Source organism: Ictidomys tridecemlineatus, unplaced genomic scaffold (assembly GCF_052094955.1).
Source record: "Ictidomys tridecemlineatus isolate mIctTri1 unplaced genomic scaffold, mIctTri1.hap1 Scaffold_51, whole genome shotgun sequence".
In the NCBI taxonomy this organism is placed as follows: Eukaryota; Metazoa; Chordata; class Mammalia; order Rodentia; family Sciuridae; genus Ictidomys; species Ictidomys tridecemlineatus.
In genome coordinates this window covers 1288284-1303464 of record NW_027523338.1, presented here as the reverse complement: position 1 = coordinate 1303464, position 15181 = coordinate 1288284, and the positions used below count along the sequence as shown (strand labels likewise).

Sequence of the window (15181 nt, the reverse complement as noted above, 5' to 3'; positions counted from 1 at the left end):
AATGCATATACCATAACTGTAGCATAGACAAAGGGGTCAGAGGGAGAGACGAAGGGGTGCAAGGGGAGCGTACCCTGAATGAAATATATCAGTCAGACTACCATAAATCCTATAAAGAAAGAAACTTTCAAGCCTGCCACTGAACTAAGACTCTGTCTACCACCAACAGATGGAGCTTATGTCATGTCCCTTTGGCTTGGAAACAAATATTTCTTAACACCTTTCCAGAACCTAACACATAAATTGAGACTGAAATAGAAGACAGGAACTTATTATACTTGATCATGACCTGTTGGCATATCACTTAAGATCTATTGATTCCCTTCTTCTATAATTCCATAGTCATAAAGAAAATTGGAATCATTTTGTTAAAAGCTAGAATGCTAGGTAGTGCTTTCCCTGGAGAAAATATACCAGAAGTTTGTGCCTCAAAGGAGTGGAGTGGAGTTACAGCTACAAACCTGTTTTCTCTGATATCCATTTCTAGTAAATTGTTTTCATACTATCTGAGCAACTCTTAATTAATTGGTAAAATGAATTTCTGAGCAGAATTGTACTGTGGTCTGATAAGCCAAAAAAATCCCCTCTTATCCACCCCTCACAAACACTCTGTTTAGCATTTTGACAAGGATTCTCCCCTCTTCAAAGTTGAAGAATGATTGTTGTTTTTATTTTATCAATCCACATATTTTAAACAAGTTTTTTTCCTGTTTCATACCTGAAATTGAACCCAAGGGAACTTAACCACTGAGCTATACCCCCAGCCCTTTTTCTATTTTATTTAGAGACAGGGTCTCACTAAGTTGCTGAGGCTGGCTTTGAACTTGCAATCCACTTACCTCAGCCTTCACAGCTGCCGGGATTACAGGTGTGCACCACTGCACCCAGCTAAACATAACTTTTTAATTCCACTTCTACACATGGGTGTATAAAGTCAATGTGACCTCAACTCATGTAACCTGCAGATTAGCCACGGAATGCTAAAAACAAACATGATTGGTGCCTATTTAAGCAAATGTTTAGACGGGTTATCACTTTTCACAGTATGTCCTTGATTAGCATATACAGTTTCAGCAAGAATCTTGCAGTTTCTGATGTAAGTTCTTGCCATGAATTTTTATTGGGGGGGGGGCAGGGATAGGAGCTGGGATTTTAACACTAAAGCCTGCTGTCTGTTGTGTGAATAATCCCCAGTTTTTTTTCTTTTGCATTTGACTGTGCAGATGTCATAAAACATTTTGTGAATTGGAAAGTATGATCATATCCCCCTCAGGTTTCATTGAGGCACAGATTCCTAGTGAATCTAGTTTGTGCCTGCACTTTTTTGGGGAGGTAAAGTATTTTTGCTCTGAAGGATGCTGCAGCCACTTTTCAAGTGAGAAAAAAATCATCTCTAATACATGTAAAAATTTTCACTACCTAAGAGGAAGGGAGTTGGAAGACAGTCTTTTCTTTTTCTTTCTTTTTTTTTTGTTTTTCTTTTGTTTTTTTTTTTTTTTTGTACCTAGGATTGAACTCAGTGGCACTCAACTACTGAGCCACATCCCAGCCCCGTCCCCTTTGTATTTTATTTAGAGACAGGTTTTCCCTGACTTGCTAAGGGCCTTGCTAAGTTGTTGAGGCTGGCTTTGAACTTGCTGACTTCCTGCCTCAGCCTCCTGAGCTGCTGGGATTACATGCATGCCCAGCTAGGGAGCAGTTTTAAGTCACAGAGACATTTGATCTGCATATTTGTGTGAATTAGTGTCTTACTAGAGACATTTTTAAAAATAGTTTTTAAGTTGTTGATGAACTCAATATCATTATCTGGTTTATGTATTTTTATGTGGTGCTGAGGATTGAACCCCAGTGCCTCACTTGTGCTAGGCAAGCACTCTACCACTGAGCCAAAACTCCAGCCCACAAATTAATTTATTAAAGCTCAGCTTTTCCTCCTGTCAAGTGGAGTATTACCAATATACTTCACAGGGTTGCAAAAAGGAGTTAGAAAAAGTGCTTAAAAGAATATATTCTCTATAATCCTTAGATGTTGTGATTAATGTATCATGCACAATTTCAAGTAGCTTACATCATAAGACACAGCTAAAAATGGTGAAATGAATATCTCCCAGTGGTAGAAAGTGGTAGAAAAAAGCACTTTGACACATTCTGGAGTCCTGATACATTCTTACTCAGATCGTGAATGGGGTTCTGTGTGCCCCTCCTATGGTCCATGATGGTTTTGCTAGGTTTGTATATAGTAGGAGTACAGGTAGAGCAGCAGATGACACAGCCTCAGGGCCAGGCTGTATTTATCCACATTATCTGGGCAAAGACCTGAGGTTCCTGGGGGAGGAAACAAATACTAGCTCATAAAGTTTGGTGGTACTAAGCATGATTCCAGACAAAGAAATTCTCCCCAGCTAGCTGGTGACAGATTCCTGCTTGCTCTTCCTTTAACCTAAGAGATGAGCAGAGGTTGATGGGCAGGGAGTGGGGGTGAGTTTGATTCTTCCTCATGGCTTTATCTTTGTGAAATAGGTTACGGAGATTGTTATTTGGACCTTCATGATATTTCTGTACCCTATAATGAGCGAGTCTGTGCTAGACAGATTGATAGCACTCCATAAATAGAGATGGCCCCCACCTTACGATGGGTTGACTTAAAATATTTCAACTTTACAGTGATGTGAGAGCAGATCTTGGCAACCACTCTTTTTTTTTCACTTTGAGTTCAATATTCAGTGAATTCCATGAGGTTTACCACACTGTGTTATAAATTGAGCTCTGTGCTGGGCACAGGGGTGCAGGCTTGCACCTGTAATCCCAGCAGCTTGGGAGGCTGAAGCAGGAAGACCACAAGTTTGAGTCCAGCTTTACCAACTTGGCGAGGCCCTAAGCAACTCAGTGCAACTCTGTCTCTAAATAAAATACAAAATAGGGATGAGATGTGTCTCAGTGATTGAGCACCCCTGAGTTCAATCCCCAGTACCCCCTCACAACAAAAAGAGGTATGGTGTCAGTGATTTTGCTCTGCAGTAGACTCACACCACTGGACTTTGTTTAAGGCAAGCCAGGCTGAGATTTGATATTTGGTGGGTTAAGTGTATTGAAAGCATTTTCAGTACAATGTTTTTAACCTCCTGTGGGCATCCTTTTATTGTAGGTTGAAGAGCACGAGAGTATTGGTTGGTGGGTTGAGGATTGGGGGGCAACCTCTAAATGTTTATGTCATCTATAGAAAAGCAAAGAATTGAAATAAACCAGTCTGTGCTTTAGTTATATATTAAAAATTCTTGATGTGCCTTATGCTGGTAAACATATAACAAATTATTGCTGTAATGACTGATAACACTCAGTTTGGAATTGGGGAGACATGTTAGCATATGACTCTTTGGAGCCAGTACAAGCTTATAAATACACAACTAATTAATACCACGTGTGTGCTGGGTACAGTGCTAAGTGGTTTAGGTATATTTCTTCATTTAAACATCACTGTAACTTTTTTTTTTTTGGTACCAGGGATTGAACCCTGGGGAACTTAACCACAGAGCCAGCTCTTTTGTTATAACCACAGAGCCACATCCCCAGCTCTTTTTATATTTTATTTAATGACATGGTTTTGCTAAGTAAGTTGCTTAGGGCCTTGCTAAGTTGCTGAGCTTGTTTTAACTTGCAGTCTTCCTGCCTAAGCTTCCAGAGCTTCTAGGATTACTGGTGTGTCATCATGCCTGGCATAGAACCTCTTTTGAAAGGAGAAAACTGAAGTTCATAGAGATCAAGAAGCTAGCCCAAGGTTACATGGCTTGTAAGTGACAGAATTTCCATGGGGACCCACACAGCCTGGCTTCAGGGTTCATGCTGTGGACTCGAAACTATACTGTCACCTCTCAGCAAAATTTCAACATTGCTAATTTGAAGTTTCCTTAAGTTAGAAAAAGTCACACAAGAGCAAGTCTAAATCAGAGCTAAACTTGACTAAATCCTTTGCTCTGTCCCATTTGCAAGCAGGTGCAGCTGTAGGTGGGGGAAATAGGTTCCTTCCTCCCTTTGAGAGTCCAGAATTACCCTTTAAAAGCCACACACTCCTCCTGGCTGTGTCTTCTCTCCCACAGGCATCCCTCTTTCCCCAGACTGTGCCAAGCATACATCACTCTCTTCACACAGGAGTCTCCAAGGGCCTCCAAAAGCATAATTAAGTTTTACCTATGGCTGATTTTCTCCCTGGAATCAGCCACTGTGGAATTCTGAGGAACCAAACACTTGTCTTTATCACATTGTTTACTCTATATAAGACATTTTTTTAATTCTTGTACCAGGGATTGAACCCCATGGTGTTTAACCACTGAGCCACATCCCCAGCCCTTTTCTTGTATTTTATTTTGAGATAGGGACTCACTGAGTTGCCTAAAGCCTCACTAAATTGCTGAGACCAGCCTCGAAGTTGCCATCCTCCTTCTTCAGCCCCCTGAGCTGCTGGAATTACAGGTATGCACCACCCCCCTAGCATATCCCCAGCCCCCTCCATCACTCAGACACTCATACTCCACCCCAACTGTACACTTTTGAGTTATTTCTCAAGCTACCCCCTAGGGCCCTCTTCTTCACAGGAGTGCTCCTTTTGTCACCAAATAATGTAGATCAGTGCCTCAAAAATGAAAATGTCTTATCTTGAAGATTATTTTTTCCTTTTGTCATTCTAGGCAAAGAAATGGCGTTTCTTCTCACTGTGAACCATTAGGATGCTGCAATGTAGGAAACATTGTTGATATTTTGTTCTCTCAGTGGGATCATTGTAGATATTTCTGCCACGCCATTCTGGGTTCTGTTATCCATCTGGGATACACTACTGAGTATGGACATGGTCAGGAAGAAAAGGGCAGCGGTGTCCATGGCTTATCTCTGCCTAATGTTGGACCGTCATAGTGGCCTGAAGCAAAGGGTAGAGCTATTGCACCTCTGAAGTGTGCACAGCTGCCTACAGATTGACCTGTGACCGTTTCTTACCCTGAAGTGTACAGGGTAGACCAGACACAGTGGTGCATGCCTGTCATCCAGGCATCTCAGGAGGCTGATGCAGGAGGATCACAAGTTCAAAGCCAACCTCAGAAACTTACTGAGGCACCAAGCATCCCAGTGAGACCCTGTCTCTAAACAAAATACAAAATAGTGCTGAGGATGTGGCTCAGTGGTCAAGTGCCCCTGAGTTCAATCCCGGGTTACCCCAGTCCCTCAAAAAAAAAAAAAAAAAAAAAAAGAGCTGCTGGAAAGGGTTTGGCATCTTTCTCACTCTGGGTAACATGACTGTCGTGTCAGTATTTTAGCCTCACATCAGTGATGCCCAGGCAGCTTTATCTATTGATGGTCATCTTGCATGCCCCCAATTGTAGCCTGTCTTCTGTCTTTTTCATAGCTCAGTCCTGCACCATCAATGCTGCTTGATGTTGATAGTGACCATGAAATAATAAGAAGGTCAGGCATGATCTAGGTGGGTACATGCACACTTGGTGGCTAAAAGTTTTCATTGCTCTGTGTATATTCATAAAGGACCATGAAGGTGTCAAGAGCATTGATTTTGAGGTTACAAATTAAATATAGTGGGTAGGAAAATTTACACACATAGAAACTATTAATAATGAGGATTGAATGTCTGTCTCCCTGTGTGTGCAGCTGGAAAGAAGAACCACTTTTGTGATGCAGGTAAAAATCCCTCACCTACCAATTTATAACACTTTAGCTTTGGCTAAATCTCTAATTTCTCTTATCCTTCTGTATAATGGAAGGATACTATAGGAATTTATGAGCATTAAATAATTTGATGACCTTAGAACAGCAGGTAGTTGATACATATGTGTGTCCCCTGCATAGATAGTATTATTTTGGTGGATGTGGGTGGTGGTGATGGTGACATGAGCCTTGGAGACATTAAGCATCAACCTCAGCATCCTAATATTGAAAGGAATAGTGTTTCTGGGTATTCTGGTTTATTTTTCACTCAGTACATACTATAATAACTATTTGGAAGACCATTGTGAGCATTCAGTAAAATAACCTACTGGATAGATTTTGGTCATCTTTGAATCCCAATACAATTGGGAGCTGTTTCACAGTCATAGAACAGTATAGATGTTGCTTATCATTTTCCTTCTCATTATAAGTATCACCTAGGATATGTAATTTTTTTCAGTATTGAGGGTGGAACCCAGGGCCTTGCATGTGCTAGGCACGTGCTCTACCACTGAGAAGCATCCCCAGCCTATTCTGATTCTCTTTCTTCTTATTATTTTGAGACATGGTCTTCCCAAGTTGCTGAGGCTGGCATGAAATGTGTCATCCTCAGTCTCCCAAGATGCTAAGATTATAGGTATGTGCCACTGTGACCAGCAAGAAACACAAGTTTGTTTTTTTTTTGTACCAGGAATTGAACTCAGGGTGCATTTTATCCACTGATCCACATCTCCAGTCCTTTTATATATTTTATTTAGAGACAGGGAATTGCTGAATTGCTTAGGGTCTCACTAAGTTCATGAGGCTTGCTTCAAACTTTCAATCCTCCTCCCTCAGACTCCCAAACTGCTGGGAATATAGGTGTAAACCACTGTGCCTGACAGGATATAGAAATTTCATGGATGTTATCTTTCCATGAGAATTTTAAAGTTCCTCACTACTTGGCATATTATAGTACTTGTTAATAGTGATTATCAATATTTTGTATTATGCCAGTCATTCATGATAGAGTTGATTTGTCTGTAGGGAGACATATGGCAATGTTTTGCTCGTCACAATTATGCATAGGTGCTACTACCATCAAGTGAGTAGATGACAGGGACACTGCTAAACCTCCTGCAATGCACACACCATGCCTCACAGCTGGAACAGCCCAGAATGTCAATAGTGCCAGGGCTGAAGCACTCTGCACTAACTGAAAGCTTTTTGGAAGCAGCACTGTGTCCTACTCCCTGTCCAGAGCCCTGGCATGGATCCCTATCAGATCTACCTTGGGTCCTCAGGTACCTCCTGAGTTACATAGTCTACAAATACACTTAGCCCCTGGGTTTAGCATTTCTGCAGATTAACGTTGTGACTTCTAGATTTCAGGATTCATCCACAGCCATTTTTAATATTTCATTCAGGACAGGCTCTCACTGAATTGATTAGGACCTCGCTAAGTTGCTGAGGCTGGCCTTGAACTCATGATCCTCCTGCCTCAGCCTCTTAGATGCTGGTATGACAGGTGTGTACCACCATGCCCATCTCTCTTCTGCTTTTATTTTACATTTTTGATGACAGAGATTTAACACAGGGCCTTGGACATACACATATAGCATACACTATAAATATAATTTTATATTTTTAAAAATATTAATCTCATAATATAATGGACATTAGGGAAAAAATAGTATAAACACAGCTCAAAGCACTGTCTGTGGACTGCCCTCACTCTCAAAACTGTTGGTCCCCAGGCAAGCGAGTACAGAAAGTGAGAGAGTTCAGAAACTTGGGAAGCCATGGGCCAATGCTTGGTGGTTTCTGTTCTCTGTGGGTAGCTGTCTTCACCATATTCAAGAATTTGAATTTCTTTTACAATGTATGACCTTTTAGTATTTAAACTTTGCATAATGGTTAAAATTGTTGGATAATTCAAAGACATATTTTTACAACTTTTATCATGTAAATGTTAAAATGTACAGAGAAGCTGAGGTAATTGTATAGCGAACAATTATAGAACTACTAAAAACTTGGATTGGGTTACCATGCTGCTGCTTGCAGGTCCAGCCAGTGTGGAAATGAAGCCTCTGTTTGGAAGTGAACTTCTTCTGGAACAAGCCCCGCCCCTTATTTCATGTATTGTTTCTGCCTGCTCTCGTACCACTCAATCAGGACTGAGTAGTTTCTACAGAGAACTTTAGGCACTGCTCCTCTACCCAGTAGCAGTACATGGTTGTTTCAGAATCACAGAGAGCCCACATTTGGATCCCCAGTTTTAGCAGGTATTGACATTTAGGTGTCTTAAGTGCACATTTATGGCTCTTTCCCAATCTCACCCTGTCATGTCCTACCCCCAGTCTTCTGCTTATTTTATGGTTTTCTCCTTTCATTCACCTTTTGGTTTATTCTGATCCAACTTCTTTCCTAAATTTATTAGAATTTTTGGTAATTTTTTTGTCTTTGTGTGTGAATGTGGGAGTGTATTATGGGTTTTTGTTTTTATTTATTTGTTTTATTTTGGTGGCAATAAAAAAGATATCCAGAGACAATTACAATAATAGTAAAACAGGAACACTTACAAGTGCCAGATGCAAGGCATAGTGAACAATTCCTTACATCAGAGTGAATATGTCACACCCTATTTTTTTGTTTATACATTTCAGTAAAGGAAATAGAGATATGTTTGATGTCTTCCATTACATTTTTACCTTCCAGAAAGTAAGATCATTATGATAATAGAAGAATTTCTTATAAAATCCAGGACACAAAAACACAAATTTTTCCTATTCATATTTAAAGCTTGAAAAACATCAAGTGTGCTGTATAACAGAAAGGAAGTTTCAACAGGGTGTTTTTAACCATTTAAATTTCTTTCTTTCTATAATGTATATTGTGGGAAGGGACACTTCAACCATTGCTTTCTGGTCACACATAAAACAATTCCACCTGTCTTCTATGAGGGGAAATGTGTCTTTTAAATGTTACAATTACATGACAAAAAATATCAGGATTAGAAAATCAGCCAGGAAGCTAAAATATGTTTTAAAGTTATATAGTAGTAAAACATAAATAGAAGCTATAATTTGAAGCCTTTAATTTAAATGAAGCTGAACAAAAAGTAGATGTTAATGTAAGAAAAATTACTACAGATAAAGAAGTACAATTTACTATGCCAAGAGTTTTAATCTGCAAATAATGTGACAATTCTACTTTTATGACTTGAAAGATGTAATAGAAAAATGGCAGAACTAAAATAAGATAGACAAAATTACTAAATACACTTGATGACTGTAGTGCATTTGAGTGGCTGATAATATAAGCAAATTAACTTAGTAAGAATATAAAGCTATAAATAATATATTTATATTCTGTATATGTTAGTTATATATAAATAATATAACCAAAACTTTAAAATACCTTCACACAAAGAAAAATCTCTTCTCTGATGGTTTCAGCAATGAATTTCAATAATAATCAAAAGAGAAATAATGAAAATCTTATACAAAGCATCTAAGGACCAAAAAAATCACTACGATTTTATCATCATTTTTTTCTTATAAACCAGAACCTTAAACACAAAACCTGAGGATTTAACAGAAGAGAAAATTACTCTTGTCGACATGAAAATGAAAAATTTGAAATAAAATTTTAGCAAACCAAATCCAGTAGAACCCTGTGTACGGGAGATTTGAATTTTTAAAATAGTTATACCTTTTAAACATAATACATATACCAACTCAATTGTAAAATACATATATTTTACAATTCAGTTGGGTTTAATCCAGAATTGGCTTAATTTTTTATTTTTTATTATTTATTTATTTGTTTATTTTTGAGAGAGAGAGAAAGCGAGAGAGTGAGAGAGAGATTTTTAATATTTATTTTTTAGTTTTTGGCGGACACAACATCTTTATTTGTACGTGGTGCTGAGGATCGAACCCAGGGCTGTGCGCATGCCAGGTAAGCGGGCTACCGCTTGAGCCACATCCCCAGCCCTAGCTTAATTTTTTAAAATCAATTATATAATTAAATTAAATAAAACAAAAATTATACAATCATCTCTATAGATGTAGAAATGCATCCAAATCAATTCATCCTAAAAGGCCTTAAACTCACTATGAATGAAGCAGGTATTCTTGTTTTTGATGTTAAATTTGAGTTTAGTTATCTATTACAATTTTGAATAATGTATATGTGCTATAGTTGTCTCATAATGTATTACAATACTTTCATTTAATAACAATATTTGACATCTATTTCTTACAAAAAACAGATACAAGTTAAATATCTATTATTTAAGTGCATTCTTTAACTGCTAAAATATATATAAGATATTTGCTCTAAATAATACTAAGTAATGTAATTCTGAAAGTATTTTCTGAAGTTGGTAGAGCAGGATGCTAATATCCTCACTTATTTTCAGCTTGTTCTATTCCTAACCTGTGCATTAGAAAACAAAATGAAATAAAAGTTATAAGGACTTGAAAGATTTTCTACTAGAAAAACAAAAAATCAAACAAACCAAAAGAAAGACAAAAACAGAAAACGAAATAGGTAGATGGGCAGAAAAGCAAGCAGGCATATTTTAAAAGCTAATATACTAGCAGTCAATAAACATAAAAAGGTGCTTTATTTAATTTGACATCCATAAAGTGAAAACTAAACATACCTGCAAATTAAAAGTAATTTCAAAATAAGATTCAACATTCACATTCAACAGAAATGAGAAGGAATGACAATAACAAGTATAGCTAAAGGTGGGGATAGTTCAGGATTTGCACAGTTCAGATTTCTTGTATATATCTGGTAAACAGTTTAAGCAGATATGACGGTATATTTATCAAATAATATTGAACATGAATATGAATCATGACTTAGAAATTCCCCCTGTATGTAGGTACTCAACAAGAAGTTTGTACATATGTTTTTATGATATATATATATATATATAGAGAGAGAGAGAGAGAGAGAAATGTATATACATATATATAGAGAGATAGATGTATATAAATATATCTCAATTCATGTATATGTGTATATATACATATATCTCTCTATATATATTTAATAGCCAAACTCTCTTAGATCTAAACATATATATATGAAAAATTTTCAGACAAAGAGATTATGATGCTAAATAAAAATAGAGAAAATAGAGGTCAACAAACAAAATTTTGAAGAGTCTAGAATTGAAGAAATAAAAAAGGTAATTTTTCTATATTTAAATATTTTAAAACTTAATTGATACCTAATGGAAAATTTCCTGCATTGCATAGTATGAAAACACTAGCAAAGAGAATTGGAGAGGCAATGGGTAACTTATTGCATAGACAAGTAATAGCTTAAAGTAGTGAAGATAATGATTAAGGATGTGTATGCCAAATAGAGGAAAATTGTTAAAAAATAGGAATGAGTCATAAATGATAATCTAATAGCAGAAATAAAACAGTTGAATTCAACTTTTTTCCCAGGGAACAATCACCAAGATAAAAATACTTGAGGCCATAGAAAAAGTATACAAATTTAAAGAACTGAAATTATATAATGTGTATCCTTTGATTATAAGGTAACTATGCTACAAAACAATAACAAAAATCATCTGGAAAAATCCTAAAAATATTTGGAAATTACCCCACTTCTAAGATGGGTGGGTTGAAGAAGATATCATAAAAGAAAGACAATATTTTCATTGAATGAACATTAAAAATTGAAGAATACACATAAAACAGGATTTGGCAGAAATATATATATATATATATCATTAACTGCTTTGCATTCAGACCTATATACAGCTATGATCTTATCTTCCATCTCAAGAAAATAAAAACAAAACTTAACATAATTATTAAAAGATATTATGCCACTGTTGTCTCGATATTTTTGCACAGTTCCGATCATGTCACTCAAGAGTCTTTATGAAACACACTTGAAAGCTAGTGTCTCCAAAAAGATAAAAATGTGATTCTGCAACCTGTACACTCAGAAAAATGAGAAATTATATGCCATCTGATTCAAATTTATATGTCAAGATCACTGTACTGTCATGTGTAACTAATTAAAACAAATGAAAAATTATATTTAAAAAGATAAGAACATTTGGAAAGACCTGGAATCATACAACTACCTAATTCCCCTGCTTGAATACCTTTGCTCACATTCTGTGTTAATAAATCTACAGACACCTCTCTTCTCTCCTGGAAGATGTTTCCAGACTATTTTATATGGAGGGGAGGATGAGCAAGTGTACCAGAGGATTATAAAGACAGTTTTTTCTTGATTTCAGGATTTCTATCTTGTGGTCCATCTGGTCTTGCAGCAGGAGCATCAGTGCTAGGAAACTGCTCTGGGTGTTGCTTTCAACTTGAATAAAAAATGCCACCTCTGATCAAAGGGCATGTGTTTTTCTGTCAGTGTATATAAAACTATAACAATCTACTTTCTTTTTGTTTGTTTATTTTTTATTTGTTCTTAATAGTTATAAATGGCAATATAATGTATTTTGACGTATTATTCATATATAGAGTATAACAACCAAAGGCCAAATCTTCTCTTTGATAGCCAGATACTAACTCATAATAAGAGGGGACAGTAGGGAATAACAGAAGAACTTTGGCAATCTACATTCTTAGGAGCAAGACAGTCTCAGAAATTCCTCAGTGTTTGTTTTTTTATTGTGTAACTGATTTATACACACACACAAAAAGAGTATTTTAAATAAATAAAACATACAACTTCATGAAGTGAAAGTAAAAACTCAATAGAAAAACTTTAAATATATAAAAACTTAATAATATGCTGGCTAGAAAAACCAAGTAACAGAGAGAAGAAACAAATTCCAAATATTCTAATTAAGTTAAATTAAAAAGATTTGAGGACATATTAAATGCAATTATATACCCCAAATTTGACAAATTAGATTAGATGAATCAATTTATTAAAAGACACAAATTACAAAGAAATCACTCAAGAAGAAAAAAGTCTATCTGAATAATGCTAGGTGGAATACTTAGACTGAAGTCACAGTTAACCTTAAAACAGACACACACACACACATACACACACACACACAAACACACACACAAACACACACACACACACACACACATGCTTCCAATCTAATATGAATATACTTTTGAAATGGGATCTATATTGAGCCCAGGACCTTGTGCCTGCTAGGCAAATGCTCTACCACAGACCTTCAGCCCAGCCTAAAATCTGCAATCCACTCAAGGCAGCAACAATGCAAGTTTTTCACACTCCTTGACTGTAGAAGAAAAAGGATTCTTCTTATTTTATCTGTTCAGTATAACCATTCTCTCAAGAATAGAAAAACACTTTGATCAAAAATAAAATTAAAATAAATACCCATAATCAATAAAGATCAAAAAGTCCTCAATAAAAAAAAACTTAGAAATGGAATCCAGCAATATATAAACTGGATGATATATTGGGATCAAACTAATTTATCACAAGTAAAGTCTTGTTCAGCATTTGAAAATCCATCACTCTAAGGACAAATTTCAACTATTATTCATGATAAAATGTCCCATCTGTGGGAGAACTGGAAACTTCCCAACTTGATAAAGGGTATCATAAATTAAAACAAAACCTGTTGTGTACAATTGCACTTATACATGATGAAGTTCTGAATGCTTTACATCCCTGAGACTAGGAACAAGATACTGATCCTCACCAGCACAACTCATTTGGTATTATACATGAGGGCCTACTCAGTGCATGTGACCAGATCAAAGATTAAAAGGTGTAAATATTGAAAAGAAAGAAATGAAAGCAACATTGGATAAACAACAGACTATCTACCTAGGAACTCCAAACAGGAAGTTCAAAAAAAGCTACTAAAAAAAAAACTATTTGTAGGGCTGGGGTTGTAGCTCAGGTGGTAGAGTGTTTGCATAGCATGTGTGAGGAACTTGGTTCAGTCCTCTGTACCGCATAAAAACAAATAAAATAAAGATATTGTGTCTGTATACAACTAAAATATATTTTTGAAAAAAAAAGGATTTCTAGTGTACAGCCAGATATATGAAAAATTATGCTCCATTGTGTAATATGAATTGTTGTACATTCTGCTGTCATATATAATAAATTAAAAAATGTATAACGACTGAGTTCTGTTTGGAAACACAGGGAAAAGTCTGCATGCTCTACAGGTAGGAATGGTCACCCAGAGGACATTCAACCCCCAAAACAGCATCCAATGATATATATCAGTGGAGAATGTCACAACAAAAATGAAATAAAATCTAGGGATCCAATCAGATGCAGAGAATATGGAAACAGAATAATGCACAAGAAAAGAACTGAAAGATTGTTGGTTTGTGATGCTCAATGAAACATGGAAATTCAGAGGAGTGTCTTCCTTTGTACTTGAATTTGACCCTTTAATGTTTCTCATTATTATATAGCTTTTCATTGAGCAAACTTATCTTATGAATACAACTATATACATATGATTAAATTGTATTTCATTTTCCAAACCAAGTTGTGTTTATTTATCAATAATTTGTGTAAAAATTTTTTTGTTTAATTAAATGACTTAATTAAAAAAATGATCAAGTAAAAAAAAAGAACAACAAACTATTTCTAGAACAAATGAATAAGTTTATAATGTTCATGGAATATAATACTAATATACAAAAAAATCAGTTGTATTTTTATTAGCAGTGGACAACTGGAAATTGGAATCTAAAAACACACTTTATGATTTATAATAATAAACAATAAAATGCATATTAGTCTAATCAATATGCATAATAGTTCTGTGTTGAAATTGATACTCTTTCAATTTCAAAAAAGAAATAAAAGAAGATGTCTTATGGTCATGGATTAGAAATCTCAATATTTTTAGGATATTAATTTTTTTCCAAATAAGTCTAAAGATTCAATATGTCAATCAAAAACTGAAATTTCAGAAAAAAAATTATAGAAATCAACAAACTCATTCTGAAATTTATATATAAAAGAAGAAAATTTCAATAGCCAAAACTATTCTTCAATAAAAGAACAAAACTGAAACACTGACAATATGTAAATTTGTCACAGTCACTGGCAGGCTGGGAATCAAGACAGGACCCTGAAGGCCAACACAATGCAGCACATGCTGAAAGGCTAATTACTGACCACAGCCTGGAATGCCCTTTGATTTGATTTTATTTTTTATTTTTTTTACATTTTAAAAAATAAAATGGAAATGAAAATTATAAAGAAAAATGAGTCCTACAAAGCCTAAAATATGTATCATGCAGTCCTTTACAGAAAAAGTTTGTTTGGTAGAAGCAACATAACACACACCTAAATCAATGGTAGTAAATGGATAATACAGGAATTGGTACAGATAGCCTCAATTGTTTGCAAGGAATGAAGCAAAGACAATGCAATGTAAAGACCAGTGTTTTAAACTGGCTATTCACATATCGGCAAAAAAAAAAAAAAAAAAAAAAAAAGAAGAAGAAGAAAAAATTTAAGTCCAATT

The 15181-nt window shown here is 35.6% G+C and overlaps 1 protein-coding gene across 3 annotated transcripts in view; it reads left to right on the top strand.

Annotated features, from left to right (window-relative positions):
* The window catches only part of LOC144373839 (uncharacterized), an 89280-nt gene that overhangs the window by 4814 nt on the left and 69285 nt on the right, over nucleotides 1-15181 (top strand). For 2 of the 3 annotated variants that reach the window (XR_013433378.1, XR_013433377.1), the window contains exon 1: nucleotides 9576-9648. The exons of the other annotated variant lie outside the window; for it this stretch is intronic. The gene's annotated coding sequence lies outside the window, so the exon portion shown is untranslated. Of the gene's footprint in view, nucleotides 1-9575; nucleotides 9649-15181 lie in introns of those variants that run through there. 3 annotated transcript variants of the gene reach the window in all.